The sequence below is a fragment of the Nicotiana sylvestris genome, chromosome 12 (assembly GCF_000393655.2).
Source record: "Nicotiana sylvestris chromosome 12, ASM39365v2, whole genome shotgun sequence".
NCBI classification, from domain to species: Eukaryota; Viridiplantae; Streptophyta; class Magnoliopsida; order Solanales; family Solanaceae; genus Nicotiana; species Nicotiana sylvestris.
In genome coordinates this window covers 143,808,426-143,828,049 of record NC_091068.1, presented here as the reverse complement: position 1 = coordinate 143,828,049, position 19,624 = coordinate 143,808,426, and positions in this window count along the sequence as shown.

Below are 19,624 nucleotides of genomic sequence, written 5' to 3'. Positions count from 1 at the left end.
CCAAGAATGAAAATTACACTTGTGACCAAAAGTGTCAATGAAATAAAAACAATGTGTGAAAGATTATGAAATGAGTTGTAGCTTCATTATATAATAAATATTTTGGGAGTATCTTTTAGTCACCGAGAGAGGTTAGTTTGAATTGACCTAACCCCGAAACTACACGTGCCAGTGTAGGAGTGATTGAGGGGTAAATACCCATGATTGATGTGTTGAGATTATTTTTCTAATTGGGATGAGATTGATGTGATAAGATTATTCCCCTTAATTGGGATGAAATGATTGCTAGCAGAATGTGATGTCGACCCACACGGCATTGTGGTGAGACAGCTTAGCCAATCGGGCCGAAGTCGAACATCATGCCCCGCACATGGTGGTGTTAGGGGGCCGATCGGACCGAGATCGGACTCCGTGCTAAAAGCACAATGGTGTATCGGTACTAATGATCTACCAACTTAATAATATTGATATTCACGTGAAATATTATCTTTCTCGTAACTTGATGCTTTATCATTGTTTGAGGTTCTTATTGATTCTATGTTTTTTTCCTTGTATTGTTTCTCGACTCATTAAGAGGGTATTTAGTTTTACATACTAGTACTATTCCATATGTACTAACGTCTCTTTTTGCCGGAGGTACTGCATCTTTAATGAATGCAGGTGGTTCCATAGCAAGCAGCATCGATCAATAATAGCGGTACACTCTCTTCTCAGTTGACTTGGTGAAGTACCACTTGATATCGAGGTCTTGTATCTTTTGTTCCTTATATACAATGTTTTGAGGTATAGCTGGGGCCTTGTTGCCGGCACCATCATGTTACTCATTTATATCCATTAGAGGCTCCGTAGACATAATGTGGATTGCATTTTAATTTTTGAAAAGTCAAACTAGAAATGTTATATATGTGTTACATGTTTCCACTCCTAAACTATGAATGTGTAATGTATTTTGAGAATTTCACAAAAGAAGTTCTAGATCGAGCGATAGAGCTGATTGTTAGATTGATCCTTCTTTAAATCGTGCATTGTTCTAATTTTCAGTATATGGCACCTAAGGAGAAGGCAAGAACTAGCCAAAGAGCCAATGCCAACCCCCGGAGTGGCAGTTGATCCTATACCCAATGATGTGGGTGTGCAACCAAGGGGTGAGGATAATCCCCTAACCACAACACTGCCTAATTCTATTACTCCTGCTTAGACTGCACCAATCCCTACTCCCACCGAGGGTGTAGCTATTCCACCTCTAACAGATACTCCGATTCCACCACTAGTCCTAGCTTCCGGTCCCAGTATTTCTAATAGAGACTTTAGGGGAGCCATACAGATGTTGGCTCAAATAGTGGTTTCTCAGGTCTGGAGATCAAATGTTGCACCTATTTATTCCAACCAGCCAGGGGATTATGCTAGTTCCATGGTGAACAAGTTTCTTCAAATGGATCCGCCAGTGTTCATTGGTATTGATCCCGAGGAGGACCCACAGAAATTCATTAATGAAATGCACAAGATCTTCGACTTATGCGCGCCACTGAGAGGGAAGCATTGGAGTTGGCTTGTTATCGCCTGAAAGAGGTGGCGTATTCTTGGTTTGAACTATGGGAGGAGTCGCATGAGGAGGGAAGCCCTCTGAAAAGGTGGAGTGAGTTTAACGATGCCTTTATTGATCATTTCTACCTCCCGAGACTAGGGAAGCCCAGACAACCGAGTTTGAGAGCCTAAAACAAGGTAGCATGAGTGTGTAGGATTACCATATGAAGTTTGCGCACCTGTCCAAGTATGTCATCTACATGTTGCCTACTATGGAGGCTAGAGTGCGCTGGTTTGTGCAGGGCCTCAACCCCTTATTTATTAATGAGGCCTCTATAGCTGCCTTAAATTCTTATATGAACTATGGGAGGACAGTGGTACTTGCTTAAGCCACAAAGACCCAAAAATTGAAGGCCAAAATGGAGCGAGAAGGTAGCAAAAATGCCAGGTCCGTGGGCAACTTCAGTGGTTTTTCTAGTGGGGGTAGTGGTGGGAGATCAGTGTTTAGGAGAGGGTCATCCAGGCCATCCTAGTCCTTTGCTAAGTCTTCAGTCAGTGCACCGCCATCGGGGTCGGTCAGCAGCAGAGCCGCTTCAGACCCAGTCAGGACAACAGGTAATTTTACCAACAGGGTCAGCCTGGTGGAAGATTCTAGCAGCAGTGGAGACCCCCATGCCCCAGGTGTAGGAAGATACATTTTGGGGCATACTACATGGACCAACCCATATGCTACGTGTGCGATATTAGAGGTAGTATCCAGAGGGATTGTCGTTCGTCCCGCTAGGGTGTGGTTAGGGGTACGGAACAGCCATCCAGCTCTGCAGCTACTATATCTGCAGCACCTCCTCCAGCTCGAGGCACTCCAGCACCCGCAGGAGTAGTTGAAGGATTTGCTAGAGAAGGGTTTTATCCAGCCGAGTGTGTCGCTTTAGGGCGCATCATTTCTCTTTGTAAGAAAGAAATATGGGTTATTGAGAATATGTATTGACTATCGGCAGCTCAACAAGGTCACTATCAAGAATAAGTACCCATTGCCAAGGATAGATGACTTGTTTGACCAATTGCAGTGTGTTAAATATTTCTCCAAAATTGATTTAAGGTCAGGGTATCACCAAATGAAGATTAAGGAGCAGGATATTCCGAAAACAGCTTTCTAGACTCGATATGGGCACTTCAAATTTCTGGTAATGTCTTTTGGGCTAACGAATGCCCCGACAGCTATCATGGATCTTATGAACCGAGTCTTCAAGCCTTTTATCGACTCTTTCATGATAGTGTTCATTGACGATATTCTTGTATATTCACGAAGTCAGGGGGACCATGCCAATTATCTTAGGGCAGTTCTGCAAACCATGCTGATAAGTGTGGATTTTGACTACTTATTAGCACCTTTTTGCTTTTGTTTTAGTCCGAAAGTATTGATTTATGTTCCTGCAACTAATGAAAGTGTGCAAATTTCAAGAATATTGGAAGTTTGAGCTCCCATGATGAAATCCGACTCAAAAAGGAGTGTTCCGGCTCACAAGGCAAGAAGGTCCGCAGAACTTAAGAAGTGTGGTCCGCAGAAGATAGTGCGGGCCGCAGAATTCCATCTGCAGCCGTAGACCAAGTGAAAGAGCCCAGCAGAAATTTAGCCAATGTGCAGACAACACCTGAATTGTGCGGCCACAAAAGAAGCTTTACATTGACAAATAATTAAAAGTTCAGAGAGTGTGTAAATAACCAAGACAGGGTGCGGACCGCACATGAATTGTGCGGCCACAGAAGAAACTTTGCAACTGCAGACCAGAATTGTACGACTGCAAATTCCAAGACCTTGCCAACTGAAGAAATATGCAGACCGCACAATTCCTGCAAAACCACCGGATGGGCATTTTTGTCAGCGAATTTTGGGCCACTATAAATAGATGAGTTTCATATTTTTAGGTCAATTTTCGAAGTTTGAGCTGATGTAGCCTTTATATTTTGCCATTTTAGGGAGTTTGTGACTATTTTAGTGTTTAAACATTATATTTTATCATTTTAATCTTAGATTATGAGTTTAAATAGCATTTCTTCTTTATTTTCTTCAATTCCCACTATGAGTAGCTAGATTCTTGCTAGGGTTGTGACCCAGCCCTAGTGTATAAACCTTATGGATACATAATTTAATATTTGTTTATAATTGGGTATTGATTATTTGGCTTAGTTTATACTTCAATTTTAGAATTAATGGTTGCAAACATTGATTCATGCCTTTTTGACTTGGTCTCTACTTGAGAAAGAGGGACCTAGTCTAGGATAACTTGGATAATAAGGAATTGGGCTAATTGATTTGATTAGCCTAGTTAAAGGGTTAAAATTAGAGATAATGAGAACCCGATTTGAGATCATATCAATTATTTTGTTTGATACCCATTTGGACTTGAAAAAACCAAAGTGGGCAAAATCACTCTTTGACCGAGAGGTATTGAGTGGATAATAAAGAGTTGAGAGCTATAGTACACCCCAATCAACAAAATAAGTATTAACGTATTTAACTCATTAGGCAAACACCTAGGTTATGGTCACATCCCTAGGCTTTTTAACTATTTGGAAAAATACCAAAAACAATCATTCACTTCTAGTTTCTTTTCTTAGCTTATAATTGCTAGAGTAAAATTATAATTAGAAATCAAAACCTTTGTGGAAGTGAAATTTAGTTAGTCCATTCGCTTTCGTCAAGTGTATACTCCTAACACCCCCAGTAACTCCCTGTGGAAATCGACCCCGACTCTTGTTGGGTAATATTCTTTCAACAACCGTTTCCACTCACTATTGAGTGCGGATTGGATGTAGATCAATTTTTGGTGCCATTGACGGGGAGTTAAAATGGTGTTAGCTATATATTTGGGTTTGTTTTTGGAATATCTTCTTTTCCTTTCGTGTTACTAACTTGTGTGAGAAATTTTAGGTACAACCACGGCGGCGAACAACAATCTCGGAAATGTGCCTTTGGGGGATGTGGACGGCGAGGATGAGAAAGTTGAGGAGGTACCTATTGAACGTCAAACCAATCGAAGAGGCCAGGTTCCTTATGACAATGTGCTAGCTCCACCCCCACCTCCACCATGAGCAGCTCCACACCGAATATTGCCCAATGAAGGTTACTAGTGCATTAGTCCCCCCCCCCCGTATTAAGGCGGGCAACTTCTAAATCACCAATGTGATACTCACATTGCTTAAGCAACGGGGTTTCTTCACCGGTGCTCCAACACAAAATGCTTATAAACATTTGAAGGGGTTTTTGCATGCTTGTTGGTGGAGCAAGCAAACAATTATCTCCGATGATGCATTTAGGCTAAGGCTTTTTCCTTTCTCTCTACTGGGGAAAGCTTTAGATTGGTTGGAATGATTGCTGAACCATTTGATTAACACTTGAGATGAGTTGGCGGAAAAATTTATTGCTATTTTTCTCTACCAGACACATGGCCACACTTCGAGATGAGATCTTGGCATTCAAGCAAGAGCGAATGAACCACTACACGAGATATAGGAACGCTATAGAACTATGGTCAAGGAATATCCCAACAACGATATGACGGAAAAAATGATTCAACAAACCATCTATCGTGGGATTAACACAACCAACCAATGTGTAGTAAATTAACTAGCCGGTGGAAACTTTATGACTACCTTATGCGGAGGCATGTGAAATTTTGGATGAGATGGCAAAAACATCGTCGGCTTGGCAATCCCAACTAATGTTCCACAAGGTGACCGAATATGATCCAATTTTACAAAGAATTGCAAGACCATTGGCAAGCCATTGGTGAATTGACAACTACCATGACTCAACTAGCAAAGGCCCAACTAAATCAAGTGAAAACTCCTAATCAAGTCAATGCTATGTAAGGAATGAACATAATGGTGAACAAGAGGAGGACCAAGGGTTCACAAGTGCAAAATCAAGTAGAGAACTATGTGTAAGAAGATGGTAGTTTTGAGCAAGATGATTCCTATAATGAAAAAGATGAGGAAGTGCAATATGTGAATAATTTTCAAGGGCAAAGAAACAACTTCCAAGGCCCAAGCCAACAACAATGGCGACCTCAAAACGATCAAGAAAATTGGAATTCTAACAATCAAGGAAATTGGAGTGGAAACAACCAAGGAAATTGGGGAGGTAACGATCAAGGCAGATCGAACAACAATCAAGGCAACCGGAGGTCGGGTTTTCAAAGGCCCCCAATGTACCAACAACCAAGAAACCCGCCTCCTTATCCTTCCCATGGTTTAATTTCTTTAAACAATGAGATGGGGCGTATTGAAAATATATTCAAGCAAATAATGGAAAAGAATTCCGATTTGTATGCCCAACTTGCCTCACACAATACATCGATCCGTAACCTAGAAGTTCAAATGTGGAAAATATCTCAAGCTCTAAATTCTCGCCCTAAGGGGAGAACTATGAAATGACACGGTGGTAAACCTAAAGGGTGCTTATAACACGGGACATGCCATGGCGGTTATCACAAGAAGTGGAAGAGGCAGGAATGCAACCACCTCAAGTGGAAGGCAACTTGTTGATGATGATCAAGTGATGCAAGAAGAAGAGATCACGACCAATGTAGTGCAACCTATTGATGAAGTTCAGATTAACATTGATGATAGTATGGAAGAAACTTAAGTGGAGGTGAACACGTCTAGGGAACACATTATTGACATACTAGAGCCGGTAGTGGAAAAGTCTAAGGCACCATTGCCTAAGCCTCAACCTCCATACCCTCAAAGACTTTCCAAGCAAAATAGTGAGAATCAATTGAAGAAGTTCATTCAAATGATGAAGAGTCTCTCAGTCAATGTGCCATTAGTTGAAGCTTTGGAACAAATGTCCGATTATCCAAAGTTTATGAAGGATCTTGTGACAAAGAAACGGTCAATAAATTTTGAGACCATCAAAGTCACTCATCAAATGAATGAAATTTTTCATGCAATGGCTCCTAAGTTAGAGGATCACGATGCTTTCATGATTCATTGTACAATTAGAAGTGCCGAGTTTGCTAAAGCTCTTTGTGATCTTGGGGCAAGAATTAACTTGATGCCCTATTCGGTTTTCAAGACTTTGGAAATTGGAAAACCAAGATCCAGCTCTGTGAGATTGCAAATGGCCGATCGTACTATGAAGAGGCCTTTGGGAGTGATTGAAGATGTTTTGGTTCGTATTGATAAATTCATTCTTCTGGCGGATTTTATCATTCTAGATTGTGAGGTTGATTATGAAGTGTCGATTATTCTTGGGAGACTTTTTCTTGCAACGGGTAAGGCTATTTGTAATGTTGAAGCCGGAGAACTCACCTTCCAGGTTGGTGATGAAAAAGTGGTATTCTATGTGTGTAAGTCCATGCAGCAACCAAATAGCAATGAGGTATGTTTTTTTGTGGACTTGGTGACCAATGTTATTATTGATGAAACAAGTGCTACAATCAATTGGTGATATGTTGGAGGCCGTCTTGCTCAACTTTGATGATGACGAGATGGATGGCTTCATGGAATGTGTGAACTCTTTACAATGAATGGGTTCATACAACTATGCACCCCGAAAATTCTCCTTGGATCTTGAAAATATGATAACTCCTCCTACAAAGCCTTCTATTGAAGAGCCTCCTACCTTGGAGTTGAATCCATTGCCTCCATATTTTCGGTATGAATTTTTTGGTTCTTGTTCTACTTTATCGGTTATTCTTTCCCCTTATTTGACTAATGTGCAGGTAGATTCCACATTGGTGGTGCTACAAAAGAGGAAGAAGGATATTGGGTGGACATTGGCAGATATTCAGGGAATAAGCCCCGCATTTTGCATGCATAAGATCAAGTTGGAGGATGGCACCAAATCATATATTGAACATCAAAGGAGTCTCAATGAGGCTATGCAAGAAGTTGTCAAGAAAGAGATTATCAAGTGGGTGAATGTCGGGGTTGTCTACCTCGTCTCTAATAGTTTATGGACTTCTCTGGTTCAATGTGTCCCAAAGAAGGGGGGAATGACGGTAGTCACCCATGATAAGAATGAGTTTATTCTTATAAGAACGGTGACCGGTTGAAGGGTGTGTATGGACTATCGCAAGCTCAACAAAGTCACAAAGAAGCATCACTTTCCACTTCCTTTCTTAGATCAAATACTTGATAGATTGGCCGGTCATGCCTTCTATTGCTTTCTTGATGGGTACTCGGGCTACAATCAAATTTTCATTGCTTCAGAAGATCAAGAGAAAATAACCTTTACATGTCCCTATGGTACTTTTGCTTTCAAGCGGATGTCATTTGGTTTATGTAATGCACCGACGACTTTTCAAAGGTGTATGATGACTATTTTCACAAACATGGTGGAGGACTACCTGTAAGCACGTGATTTTTGCCTATGAGAATTACTCCCAAAAAATTCAAAAATAAAATAATTTTTCTTGGTGTGCCATTTTTGTGATATTTTGTGACATTTTGAATAATTATTTGTATTTGTTTGTGCATGTTTATTTGCTAAATTAATAAAAAATACAAAAATATGTCGCCTTTCGCATGTAGGATTTAATTCTACAATTGTTAGTAATTAAATTTGTTTTACAAAAAATAAAAATTACAAAAATAGGCATCGTTTGCATTTTTAGCATTTAATGTCCAAATATATAATTTTATGCTTAATTATTACTTAATTGTGCGTTAATTGTTATTGGGAGTTAATTTGCGCTTTTATAACTTAATTTAATTCTTAATAATAGTTTAAGTATTTTTATAATTTAGTTTTAGAGAAATAAAAGAAGAAAGAGAGCGAAAATATAAAGAAAGTCGGAATTGGGCCTCTTCTTCGATTTCAAGCCATAGGCCCAAAAAATGGCCCAACCTTCCCTACGACCCAGTCCATTTCGAACTGGGTCGACCCAGTCCATAACCCAACACCCCTATTATTTTACAAACAAAATAAAATAAAATAAAAAAAGAAAAAACCCTAAAAAGACCTAAGTCATCCGCCCCCCCCCCCATTTTTGCTTCTTCTTCTCCAAGTTTCTCCCTAGCATCAATGGCTTCCCTTCCATCCTCCTCACTGCACACACACACACGTCGTCTCCAAGCTGCCCTCCCATGAACAACCTCAGAAACCATGAACGACCTCAAAAACCACCAACGCGACTTCATCCTCCTCGTCGTGTCGCGTCGTTTACTTTACTGTTGCTGCACCCTTTTCTCGACACATCTGCTGCTTCATTGATTGCCATGGCCATGCTTCAGTTCCTGGAAAACTACGCAGCCGATGCCGTGTCGCCGCTGCAGCTCCGCTCGTTGCCATGGCTGCTGTCGCGACTGCGTCTTCTCTTCGTCGCCGCGGCTGTCGCAGTTACTTCCTCCGTCGTGCTGCTGCCGGTGCTGCTGCTTCACGCTGCTTCTTCTTCAGCCATATCACCGCTGCTTCTCTTCCTCCTTCCAGCTGCGTCGACCAGCTGCTACGGCTTCGTTTCTGCTTCTAATGGTGCATCATCTCCTTCCTTTTCATCAAGGATTCGTTTGGTTTTCGTTTGAGTCTGTGGTGTGTTGTTTCGAGTTCAAGAGGAAGGGGAGTTTATCGTTGATTCATCTCCGGTTAGTTGGTTTTGAGTTTTATTTTGTCCATATTTCGTTTTATATTTCTCGAAATAAAAATCGATAAATGTTCGATCCTTGTTTTGTTCATGTTTATCGTTTGAATTAATTTTTAGTTTGCTTCATGTGTTTTGATAATTTAATTTTCAGATTTAAATGGGAAATTAATTAGTTGTTTTTCATGTTTATTTCATTCTAATTTTATTCATTTTTTGTAAAAAAAAAAAGGGAATTGTTAGTTTAATGTTTGTTATTCAAATTGAAGTTTTAAATTAATTGTTTCTTCAATTTGTTTCATGTGTTAAACGTATTTTCAGAAATTGTTAACATTGTTTAATTCATGTTCATCTTTGTTTGAAGTTCGTTTTTTTATTTAGTAATTTAATGTGAAGTTATGTTTTGCTTCTTAATTTTGGATCATATATCTTTGTTATAATTTTGGTTGGATTTAATTGATTAGTTGAAGATTAGTAATTTGAATGTATTTATTTGTTTTGTTTAAGTTTAATTCGAAGTTTGAACAAAGTTTGTTTGTTATTGTTATTGAATATTTTCATTCATGTTCATACTTTGTTTGGTTGATCTTGGATCCGAAATTTGTATAGTTTGATTTTTTGTTTATCATTTATGATTATTTCTTGAATTTGTCTCACAATCTTGTTTAAGTTTAATATAGGAATTGTTTGTTGTAATGTTGTTAGAATTGATTTTAAGTTCAATATGATTGAAGTTAGAAATTTAAATATACTTGTTTGTTGTTGTTGTTAAATCCGAAAATAGGTTTGTTGTTGCTAAAAATATTGTTCAATCAAATTTTAGTTGTTCTTGGTTGTTCAATTTGTGTTCATATGATTTGTGGTTGAAATCATGTTCATGTGATTTGTTATTGAAATGTTGAAGAAATCATGTTCATGAAATTTGTTGTTTGAACATTTTTAGAAATTAACCATATTGCCTATATTTTGGTTAAGTTTGATTAATTGATGTGTTATAGCTGATGAGTAGTTTGGTAATTTGTAGTACGTTCAGGGGTAGTTTGGTAATTTCAGTAAGGTCGTGAGGGGTAGTTTAGGAATTGTACATTTTGTAATTGTTTATTTGAAGCATGGGAGACAAAATGAAATGGGGTGGGTTGTGATATAATTGTTTAATATAAAGGGGGGACAAGACAAAATATAGTGGGGGAATCTTGTGTTATTTTAAATAAAGCATGGGGGACAAAATATAATGGGGTGGTGTGATATGTTTATTTAATGTAATGGGGATGAGTGGAAAGATAATGGGTTGGGTAGAGAAAAAGTATTGATTTTAATTAATTGAAAGATTTATGGGATGGGTTATAAAAGAGAAGTCTTGAAATCAGATAGGGGGGACAGACAGAGAAAAAAAAAAGAGAGAAAAAAAAAGAGCTAAACATTTATTCCGAAAAAAACATTGAAACTCTCAAGAAAAGAAAAAACATACAAAGAAAAATAAAAAAAAAGTTGAAAATTAGAAGAGAAAGTAGTACACACCTGATAAATATTCTGGTATACAGGTGTAGAAATTAAGGGTTGAAGATTAACTAGCCTTTCAAAAAATCTGAAAATTTCCCTTGGTTTCTGTCCGTTATTTTCGGCATTCCTGGATTTTATTTTGAATTTTTCAAATCTGTCACTGGGATTTTCGTTGACTGGTTATTGCTGGTTATTGTTGTTGTTGCTGTGTTACGTATTACGTTGCTGACTTTCTTCTTCTTATATTGACAATATCAGGTACACAACTGTAATTTTGGCATTTTGTAAGCTGAAATGAAGAATGGAGTGTTAAATTTTTAATTTAGTTTAATTTAATTTTTTGTATTGTATTTAGGTTATTCATGTATTATTATTCTGTAAATCACTGTCATTTGGCATAACTAGGCATATTATAGCGACATATTAAAAAACGCCTTAACCAGATTATTAGGAAATATATTTAAGCCTGATTATTAATTAAAACTGTTTAATAATAAAAAAATAGAAGAAATAACGTAAAAAATGGCGTTATTGAATCAGTTTGGCAAAAATTGACTAAGTTCCTTATTCATAAGGTTTTTCGTCAACGATAAGTTAATCGGAATCATGTAGTTAATTTCAGTTAAAACATGAATTAGTTTGCGAATCAAGTATTAGAACATGATGTGAATTAAAACAAAGTTAGTTAAGGTTAAATTGTTTAATTTTTTTAGAAATATGGTTTAGTAATCAAGTTTTTTTTTCTTTTAATTTTCAGTATTTGTAAATAATTAGTTTCAATAAAGTCTTACTAACAATTTGAATTTTAATCCAACTATGGGATAATTAGTTTTTTTTTTTTATTTATTCCATGTTGTATTTATGATTATAATTTTTATTACTTTCTGTTAATATTTGTTTTTCTCTTCTATTTAATATGTTGTTTTCAAGAATGTAGATATTGATTTTATATTTATAGACAAACTTAGTAATAATAAAAAGGTAATCATTAAAGGATATTCTTAAAATAAGGAAGGATTTCGCTAAAAATAAATAGATGTAAATAATACAAAAATTTACAGGATTCTCCAAACTTATTTATTTATTTAATTATTTTAAAAAAATTACTTAGAATTTGGGATGGATTGTTTAGTGAATTGCACTTCCTTCCCCAAAGATAATGACGCGCTAGACTCTTTAGGCGCGATTTAATTAATTTTACCTTCTTAAACTCGGATGCGCATTTCATGCGACCCAAATCTAAATCCTAAAACATTGAATAAAAATGTGTTCCGGATTGCGGGTGCATTTCATGTGACGTAATCCAAAGACATGTTTTAAACGATGTTCACAATTTTATTTTATTTTTAAAAAAATAATAATAATAATAATAATAATAATAATAATAAAGTGGCAAAAAGTTAAAATTGGCACATTGGTTCATAATTGTATTTAAAATCAGATAAATAAGCCGAATATGACAGTTGAGCGACCGTGCTAGAACCACGGAACTCGGGAATGCCTAACACCTTCTCCCGGGTTAACAGAATTCCTTATCCGGATTTCTGGTACGCAGACTGTAATATGGAGTCATTCTTTTCCTCGATTCGGGATTAAAATTGGTGACTTGGGACACCCTAAATCTCCCAAGTGGCGACTCTGAAATAAATAAATAAATCCTGTTTCGATTGTCCTTTAATTGGAAAAAACTCCTACGCCCTTCGCGGGGGTCGGAAAAAGGAGGTGTGACAGCTCTGGCGACTCTGCTGGGGAAAAAGACCCAGAACCACTGGTTAAGGGTTAGAAATTCGAGCTTATATAAATTGTTATATTTGGTTTTATCTGATTTTGTTACATGTTTTGGCTCAATGTGCTGATTGGTTGCCTTTTACCGCTTTGATACTACGTGAACTGTATATAAATTGTGCCGAAACTCATCTTCTCTCTGAGTCTTCTTAATCATGAAGAAGGGCGTACTTCGTACGACTTCTTTTCTGTATAGTGTCAAATCCCAATTTAGAACGAGGTTAGGACAAGTTGCTAAGCCGGTGAAGCTTCTGTATTCCCGGTACGCTGCCCCCCTCGGCTCGAGTTGTCCGCTCGGGTAAGCCAGGTCTAGAACAAACACTTAGGTTTTTAAACTTAGTATAACAAAGCCTCATGTCGGATCCCTAGTAGGAACGTTTGTTTGCATCACGTGCATTTGACTTTGGAGGCTCAACACAGGGGTTGGGTCTGTCTAGGACAGGTGTACCCAAAAATCAAAATGACCATCCTGATGCATCTTACTTGTTACTACTTGCGCATTAATTTGATTCGGACTTGTGTGCTGACTGACTTGTGAATATCAGGAATAATATTTTGAAACTGAAAAAAAGAAATAGCGGTTAGGGAATCGATTGTTTATTTTTGAAAAAAACCAAATGCCCAAATACTGTCAAAACTCCGCCGAAATTTTAAGAAAATGAGAAAAAAATGTTTTATTAGTTTGTTTTATTAAAAGCAAAAAAAAAGTCGTTGTTATGTTATGTTTTTCGAAAAAATAGAAAAAATATATAGTTTGTCTTGCCATGAAAATGAAAATGAAAAAGAGTCTTATTTTTTAAAAATATTTTTTTTGTTATTTATTTGTTTATGAAAATGCAAAAAATAAAAAATAAAAAATAAAAAAAAAGTCTTTCATTATTTATTTATATATATATATATATATATATATATATATATATATATATATATATATATATATATATATATATATATCTTTATTAGTTGCAAAAAATATTTGTCTTGCCAAAAGTTTAGAAAAGTTTTTTTAGACCCCCAATTTTCAAAACAAAAAAAAATCCAAAAATATTTTCCATTATTGACTTCTTTAGAAAGTTTTTTTTTTAGAAAAAAATAAAATAAAAAAAATATATAATAAAAAATAATATTAAAAAATAATAATAATAATAAAAAATCCGAAAATATTTTGATTCTTCTTTCAAAATTGGAAAAGAAAATTCAAAATTCAAAAAACATTTTTAGAAGCATTTCTTTTATTAAAGGTAAAATTCCGAAAAATATTTTCTTTTTCTTTAGAATAAAAAAAACAAATGAAAATTCAGAAAAAAAGATCTTAGAAGTCTTTCTTTTAAAAAGAAAATCAATCAAAAATCCAAAAAATAATACTTCCTTTCTTCTTTTAAAGTAGTTCTTTCACAAATTCAAAAAACAATATAATTAAAAAAAAATTCATCTACTTATTCTTGATAGCCCGAACTACGCGGGTTTGATTCTCACCGGATGTGAGATACGTAGGCAACCCTTATCGGGTCCAACCTCCCCTTTTGCTAAAAAAAAAAGGTCAAAATGCGAAAAAAAAATATTTTTAGAAGTCTTTCTTTCAAGAAGCCCGAAAAAAAAAACATGATTGAAATGGTTAAACTGCCTAGGTACATTACATTACAACATGCAATTGCGATATGTGTTAAAACTTTAACGCTGAAAGGTTTGTTGTATACCAGAAGTTTCAGACAGTTAGTTTGTTAGAGAGTACTAGCAATATACCATTATCAAATAAGATCAAAAGGTCCTATACCAGAAAGCATGACTGGGTCAGACAACAGCGTTGAGTCAGAAAAAACGGCCAATCAGATGCTGAAGGAAGCCCTGGAGAAAATGGAAAAAATGAGGCTAGAAATGAATGAAATGCAGATAGCCTTAGCTAGAGCCCAGAAGGGGCAAGAACTACCCGTTACTCCTACCCTCCAACCAGTACACACGCCGGAATACCCCTCTCCCGGTCCTTCAACAAGTTTCCCAAGCCATCACTATTATCAGGGAAGAGAGGCTTATGATTCCCAAGCTCCACCACCCACTCAAAACCCTCCTCCACCAAATGTTCCCGTCTTTGTGGCACCTCCCCCAGCCCCATTGCACAGATCATCTAGTGAGCCACTGTTTCAGGCTCACGATACACAATATTACCCCCCTGAACTCACATTCAAAGCACCCGAGCCACATACCTATAATCCCCACTTTGAGGTCCCGGCGGAGATTGAAAAGCCGGCTAAGAGCCCAGAGCAAGATGAAGTGATGCGGAAATTTAAAAGCCTGGAGCAGTCCTTCAGGAACATACACGGGTTAGGCAACCAGGTCAGTGTGGCCTACAAGGATCTATGCCCTTTCCCTGACGTCCAATTACCAGCAGGGTTCAAGATGCCCAAGTTCGATTTGTACGAAGGGCATGGCGATCCTATGGCACATCTACGGGGCTTTTGTAGTAAGATGAGAGGAGCAGGTGGTAAAGATGAGCTGCTGATAGCTTATTTTGGTCAGAGTTTGAGCGGATCTGCGCTAGAGTGGTATACAAGGCAGGATCCCAGCAGGTGGTACACCTGGGACGACCTGGCACAAGCATTTGCTGGTCATTTCCAATATAATCTTGAGATCGTCCCTGACCGTCTCACATTGTTAAAGCTCGAGAAGAAACCTGGAGAAAGCTTCAGAGAATTTGGTTTTCGTTGGAGGGAACAAGCAGCAAGAGTCGATCCTCCGATGAGGGAAGGTGAAATGGTGGATTACTTCTTGCAGACTTTAGAGCCAACCTACTTTGGTCACTTGGTAACGTCGGTTGGCAAATCTTTCAACGAGGTTGTAAATATGGGTAGCATGATTGAAGAGGGACTTAAGTCCAACAAAATCCTGAGCTATTCAGCAATTAAAGCAACCACTCAGGCCATCCAGAGCGGTACTGAGGGTGTACTTGGGAAGAAGAAGAAAGAAGATGTCACGACTGTTGAGTCTGGAGCCTGGTTCGGATCTAGAGGCCTGTCACCCTACTATAGCCAACCACAACCCTACCACCAAAATTACCCCCGCACTCCATATAGCCCTCCACGACATTATTACCCACTACCAGATCCCCATTTTTCCGTTCATCATGCACAAACCTATATCCACGCTTCAGCACACGCACAATGGCATGCGCCGGCTCCCCAAAATACATACCCACCTCCACCAAACATATATCCACTTCCGAGGGCCTATAGAAATCCTCCAGGGTCAGGTTTCCGTGGGAATCAAGCTTTTAAAAATGAGAGGAAGCAGAAATATACTCCGTTGGGAGAATCCTATACTACCCTGTTCCACAAATTGAGGCAGTTAGGCCTATTGAATCCTATTGAACCCAAATTACCAAATCCCCTTCCTGGAAATCTTGACCCTTCAGCAAGTTGTGAATATTGTTCGGGGGCTCCCGGACACGATACTGAGAGATGCTGGAAGTTGAAGAATGTCGTGCAAGAGCTTATTGACACAAATAGGATCGAGATTCAGGTTCCAGAGTCGCCAAACATTAATTAGAGTCCGCTACTAGCGCACCATGAGACCCACATGATCGAACTAGGGCACAAAGAGTTTAAGAATCCCTCACAAACGGTAATGATGATCCGTGCCGGTGAAAATAGTTCGAAAAAAAAAATCGACCAGGAAAAACAGAGGTGCAGTGTACAGATGACAAGTCGGTCATGGTGACGGGGAAAGGGTCCAGCAAGGCAGATGTACAGTTTGTGGGGCTGAAAGCAAAAATCAACAATTGGATGGCTACTCCTCACCCTATCCGAAGGGAATCTTGGTAGTGGGCTCTGATTTTTCTTTTTTTGTTTTGGATTATTGCAGAGTTGTAATCCAGTTTTGTTTTAGTGTGAAACTATGTTATCCAGTATTTTTATAAAGTGAAAGTTTTTCTCTTCTTGTTTTGTTTTAAGTCTGTTTTTTTTTTCTAAACAATGCTCTTTATACTGATTCCAATGACATGGCATGCACAACGGATCTTCAACTTAGTCTAAAAAATCAATCTGATTTCGAACTAATTGTACAAAAGGTCAATCATGATGACGAATCGAAATACGGTGATGATGAAGCCTTCGAAGAGACAAACAGAGAGTTAAGCTAGTTGGAAGAGAAATCCAAGCCCAACTTAAATGACACAGAAGCCATCAATTTAGGGGATGCAGACGATGTCAGGAAATTTGAAGAGGGACAGCAAGTGTTGAAACAGATCCTCCCACATTAGGCCAAAGCAAAATGGCAAATTTGTCCTGAATTGGCAAGGGCCGTCTATTGTGACCAAGATGTTATCCAGTTGCGCTTTATGTCAGACAGATGTCGAGGGAAGATGCATCGACATGGCTATTAATTGTAGTTGTTGTTTGTTTTTTTGTACTTGGCATTTATCGGAGAATGAAATGACGGAGGCAATTCTTTCTTCTAGCCAAACACTTTTAACCTTTGCTTTACCCCTTTGAGCCTTACTTATTCCTTCATACCCCTCTCTTGGAATCATTAATGAAAACGAAAAAAAAGGAAAATAATAACAAAAACAAAGGAGTCATTGGGAACTACGTTTGACCTGATTCCTCAAAGAAGGATACGTAGGCGCCTCACGGCTCGGTCATAGTGTAACCAAAAATAAGAATCCCCAAGCGAGAAACTGGGGCAGAAGTTATGTTTGTAATGTTGGGAAAGAACTTCGATTCCAAGAGTTGTAATAGTTTTTACCCATCAGAATTATTTTGAACCCTTTTGATGCCCCCTTTTCTTTTAGCCATAAACAAAAAAACCCTTTTGATGTCCAAAAAAGACCTCCCGATCAGAATCCGAGGAGTGCCAAGTCGGGCAAATGAAAGCAGAGAAAAGTCGGCAACGAATTGATAACCTAAAAAATCCCAAGTAAAGAGTCATATCAGTAACACTCCAATCTCCAGCTTAGAAAAATAAAGTGAGAAGAGTCTTATCGGTGAAAACCTTCACAGGCACCATAAGGCGACGGGAGTTGAGAGAAATGAGAGAGCCTCATCAGTGAAAACCCCTCGAAGGGCACTATGAGGCAACAAGGATATAAAAGGGGCTAGCAAGATATGATTGGCAAAAATAATCCGCATCCGGCGAGAGTTAGGCTTCTGCGCATCCCCAGCAAAGTAAGGCCGTCAGAAAAATTGATTGATATAAATAGACTGGGTTGGTTAATCCGAAAATGCATGACATGATCATTGGGATTGATTGTACAATTCAGATAAGTTCTTTTCTTTTTCTTTCCCCAACATTTGTTCAGAAAGACTTTTTCTTTTATCTTTTTGAAGTCATCACTTTTCATTTCTTGGTTTAAAGTGTTTTTCTCCAGTAGTTTGTTTTTAGAAGGATTTTTTTCCAGAGCTTACTACTAATTGCCAAAATGGTGCAAAGCAAAAGGCGAGCAGGACATGCCAAAGATAAGGCAATGAAACTGAAAGGACGTTTGTTGCAAGACCAAATGATGAGTTGGTCTAAATGTCAAGGGGGTATAATGAAAAAAAAAACTGAAAAGCAGCAATTGAGAAAACTAAGGATGAAGTTCCATGAAAATCCACAACAGATCATCGAGATGCAAGAGCATCCTTGGCCGATCATCGACCAAGTTCCAAAAGGGTCGGACAATGCGGAGCGAGGAAAGAATAGAGGGAAAACCACCCCCAGCGGGAATGTGATCACCAGCAGGAATGTGATCCCCAACAGTAATATCATCCCCAATAAATAGTATCATCCCCAGCAAGTTCTGATAGTGTAATGGAACACCGAGCAGGGAAGGGAGAAAGGAAAAGACCATCCCCAGCAGGAGTGGCACGACCACTCACCATGTTTTTTAAACTAACAAAATTTTTCTTTGATTTGAAGCAGGGAAAAGAAATGTTACAGATGGCGGAAAGACAGGCCATAAAGAAGATCATCAAACCGGGGCAGAAAATTTTCTCATTGCGAAAATTTTCTCAAAAATCAGGTACCCACTTGGGGAAGGAAGGAAAGCAACGCAGGTCTGGATAAAGTGATATCCCCAACAATTTTCGGAGGAATGAAACACTAATTTTGAGGAAAGAAGTTTTGAAGGGAGATGGTTCAAGTAAGAGGAAAAATGACTAAGGAGGCGGGAAAGAATAACGCCAACAGAATGTTATACTTTAAGGAGTGTTGAAGTTGGGAGCTGTCACACCTCCTTTTTGCGCGCCCGCCCCGAGGGGTTAGATGCGCGGGTGGAGTTTTTCCAATTTAAGTGACAATATTCGAAATGGGATTATTTATTTAATTCAGAGTCGCCACTTGGGAAAGGTTTGGCTTTTGGTGTCCCAAGTCACCGGTTTATCTTGAATCCCAAATCGAGGAAATTTTCGACTTTTCCAAATGAAGTCTGCGAACCAGAAATTCTAAGTAAGGAATTCTGTTGACCCGAGGGAAGGTGTTAGGCACCCTCGAATCCCGTGGTTCTAGCACGGTCGCTTAAATTGTTATAATGGCTAAATATCTGATTTAAATACATATTATGACTTACGTGCTTTTATTAAGTTTAAACCGCTTTTATTATTATCATTTATTTTTATAGAATTGCAACGTCATGAAAATGCACCTCGAACCACGTCACAATCAATGCACCCGTGGTCGTCGACACATTTCGATTTCGTTGAGATTTGGATTTGGGTCACATCCATGTGCACCCGAATTTAAGAATATGATTTAATTAAGCCGCGCCTAAAGGGTCTAACGCGTTATGATTTCTGAGAAGGCCATGAGATTCACTAAACGGCCTAGCCCGAATTCTAAATATTATGATTAGTTGAAGGCCCCGCAATTTGCATTTTTTTTATTTGGCGAGGCTCGTCTCATTAAAATAAAGCCCACAATGACTACATTTCTTATTGTTTTCGTTTCCAGAAATAGAAGAAGGAAAGATGTATGCTAATTGAAATGTAAAAACCGGATCACTATCAATTTCTAATCACTTATAAAAATGAAAAGACGCCGTACCTTACGGAATATTTTTGGTTGAACAAAGAATCTATATGGAGATGGATGAAATGCAATACGTAATTCGAACATTTCCTCGAATCGAGCTTAACTAGACTTATTTAAACTAGGTTAAGGAAATTGAATGCTAGACATCGTTACCAATGGGGATTCGAACAGGTGCCCATATGTTGCCTAACGGTCTTGATAGATGGAAAGAAAATAACACAGAATATTAT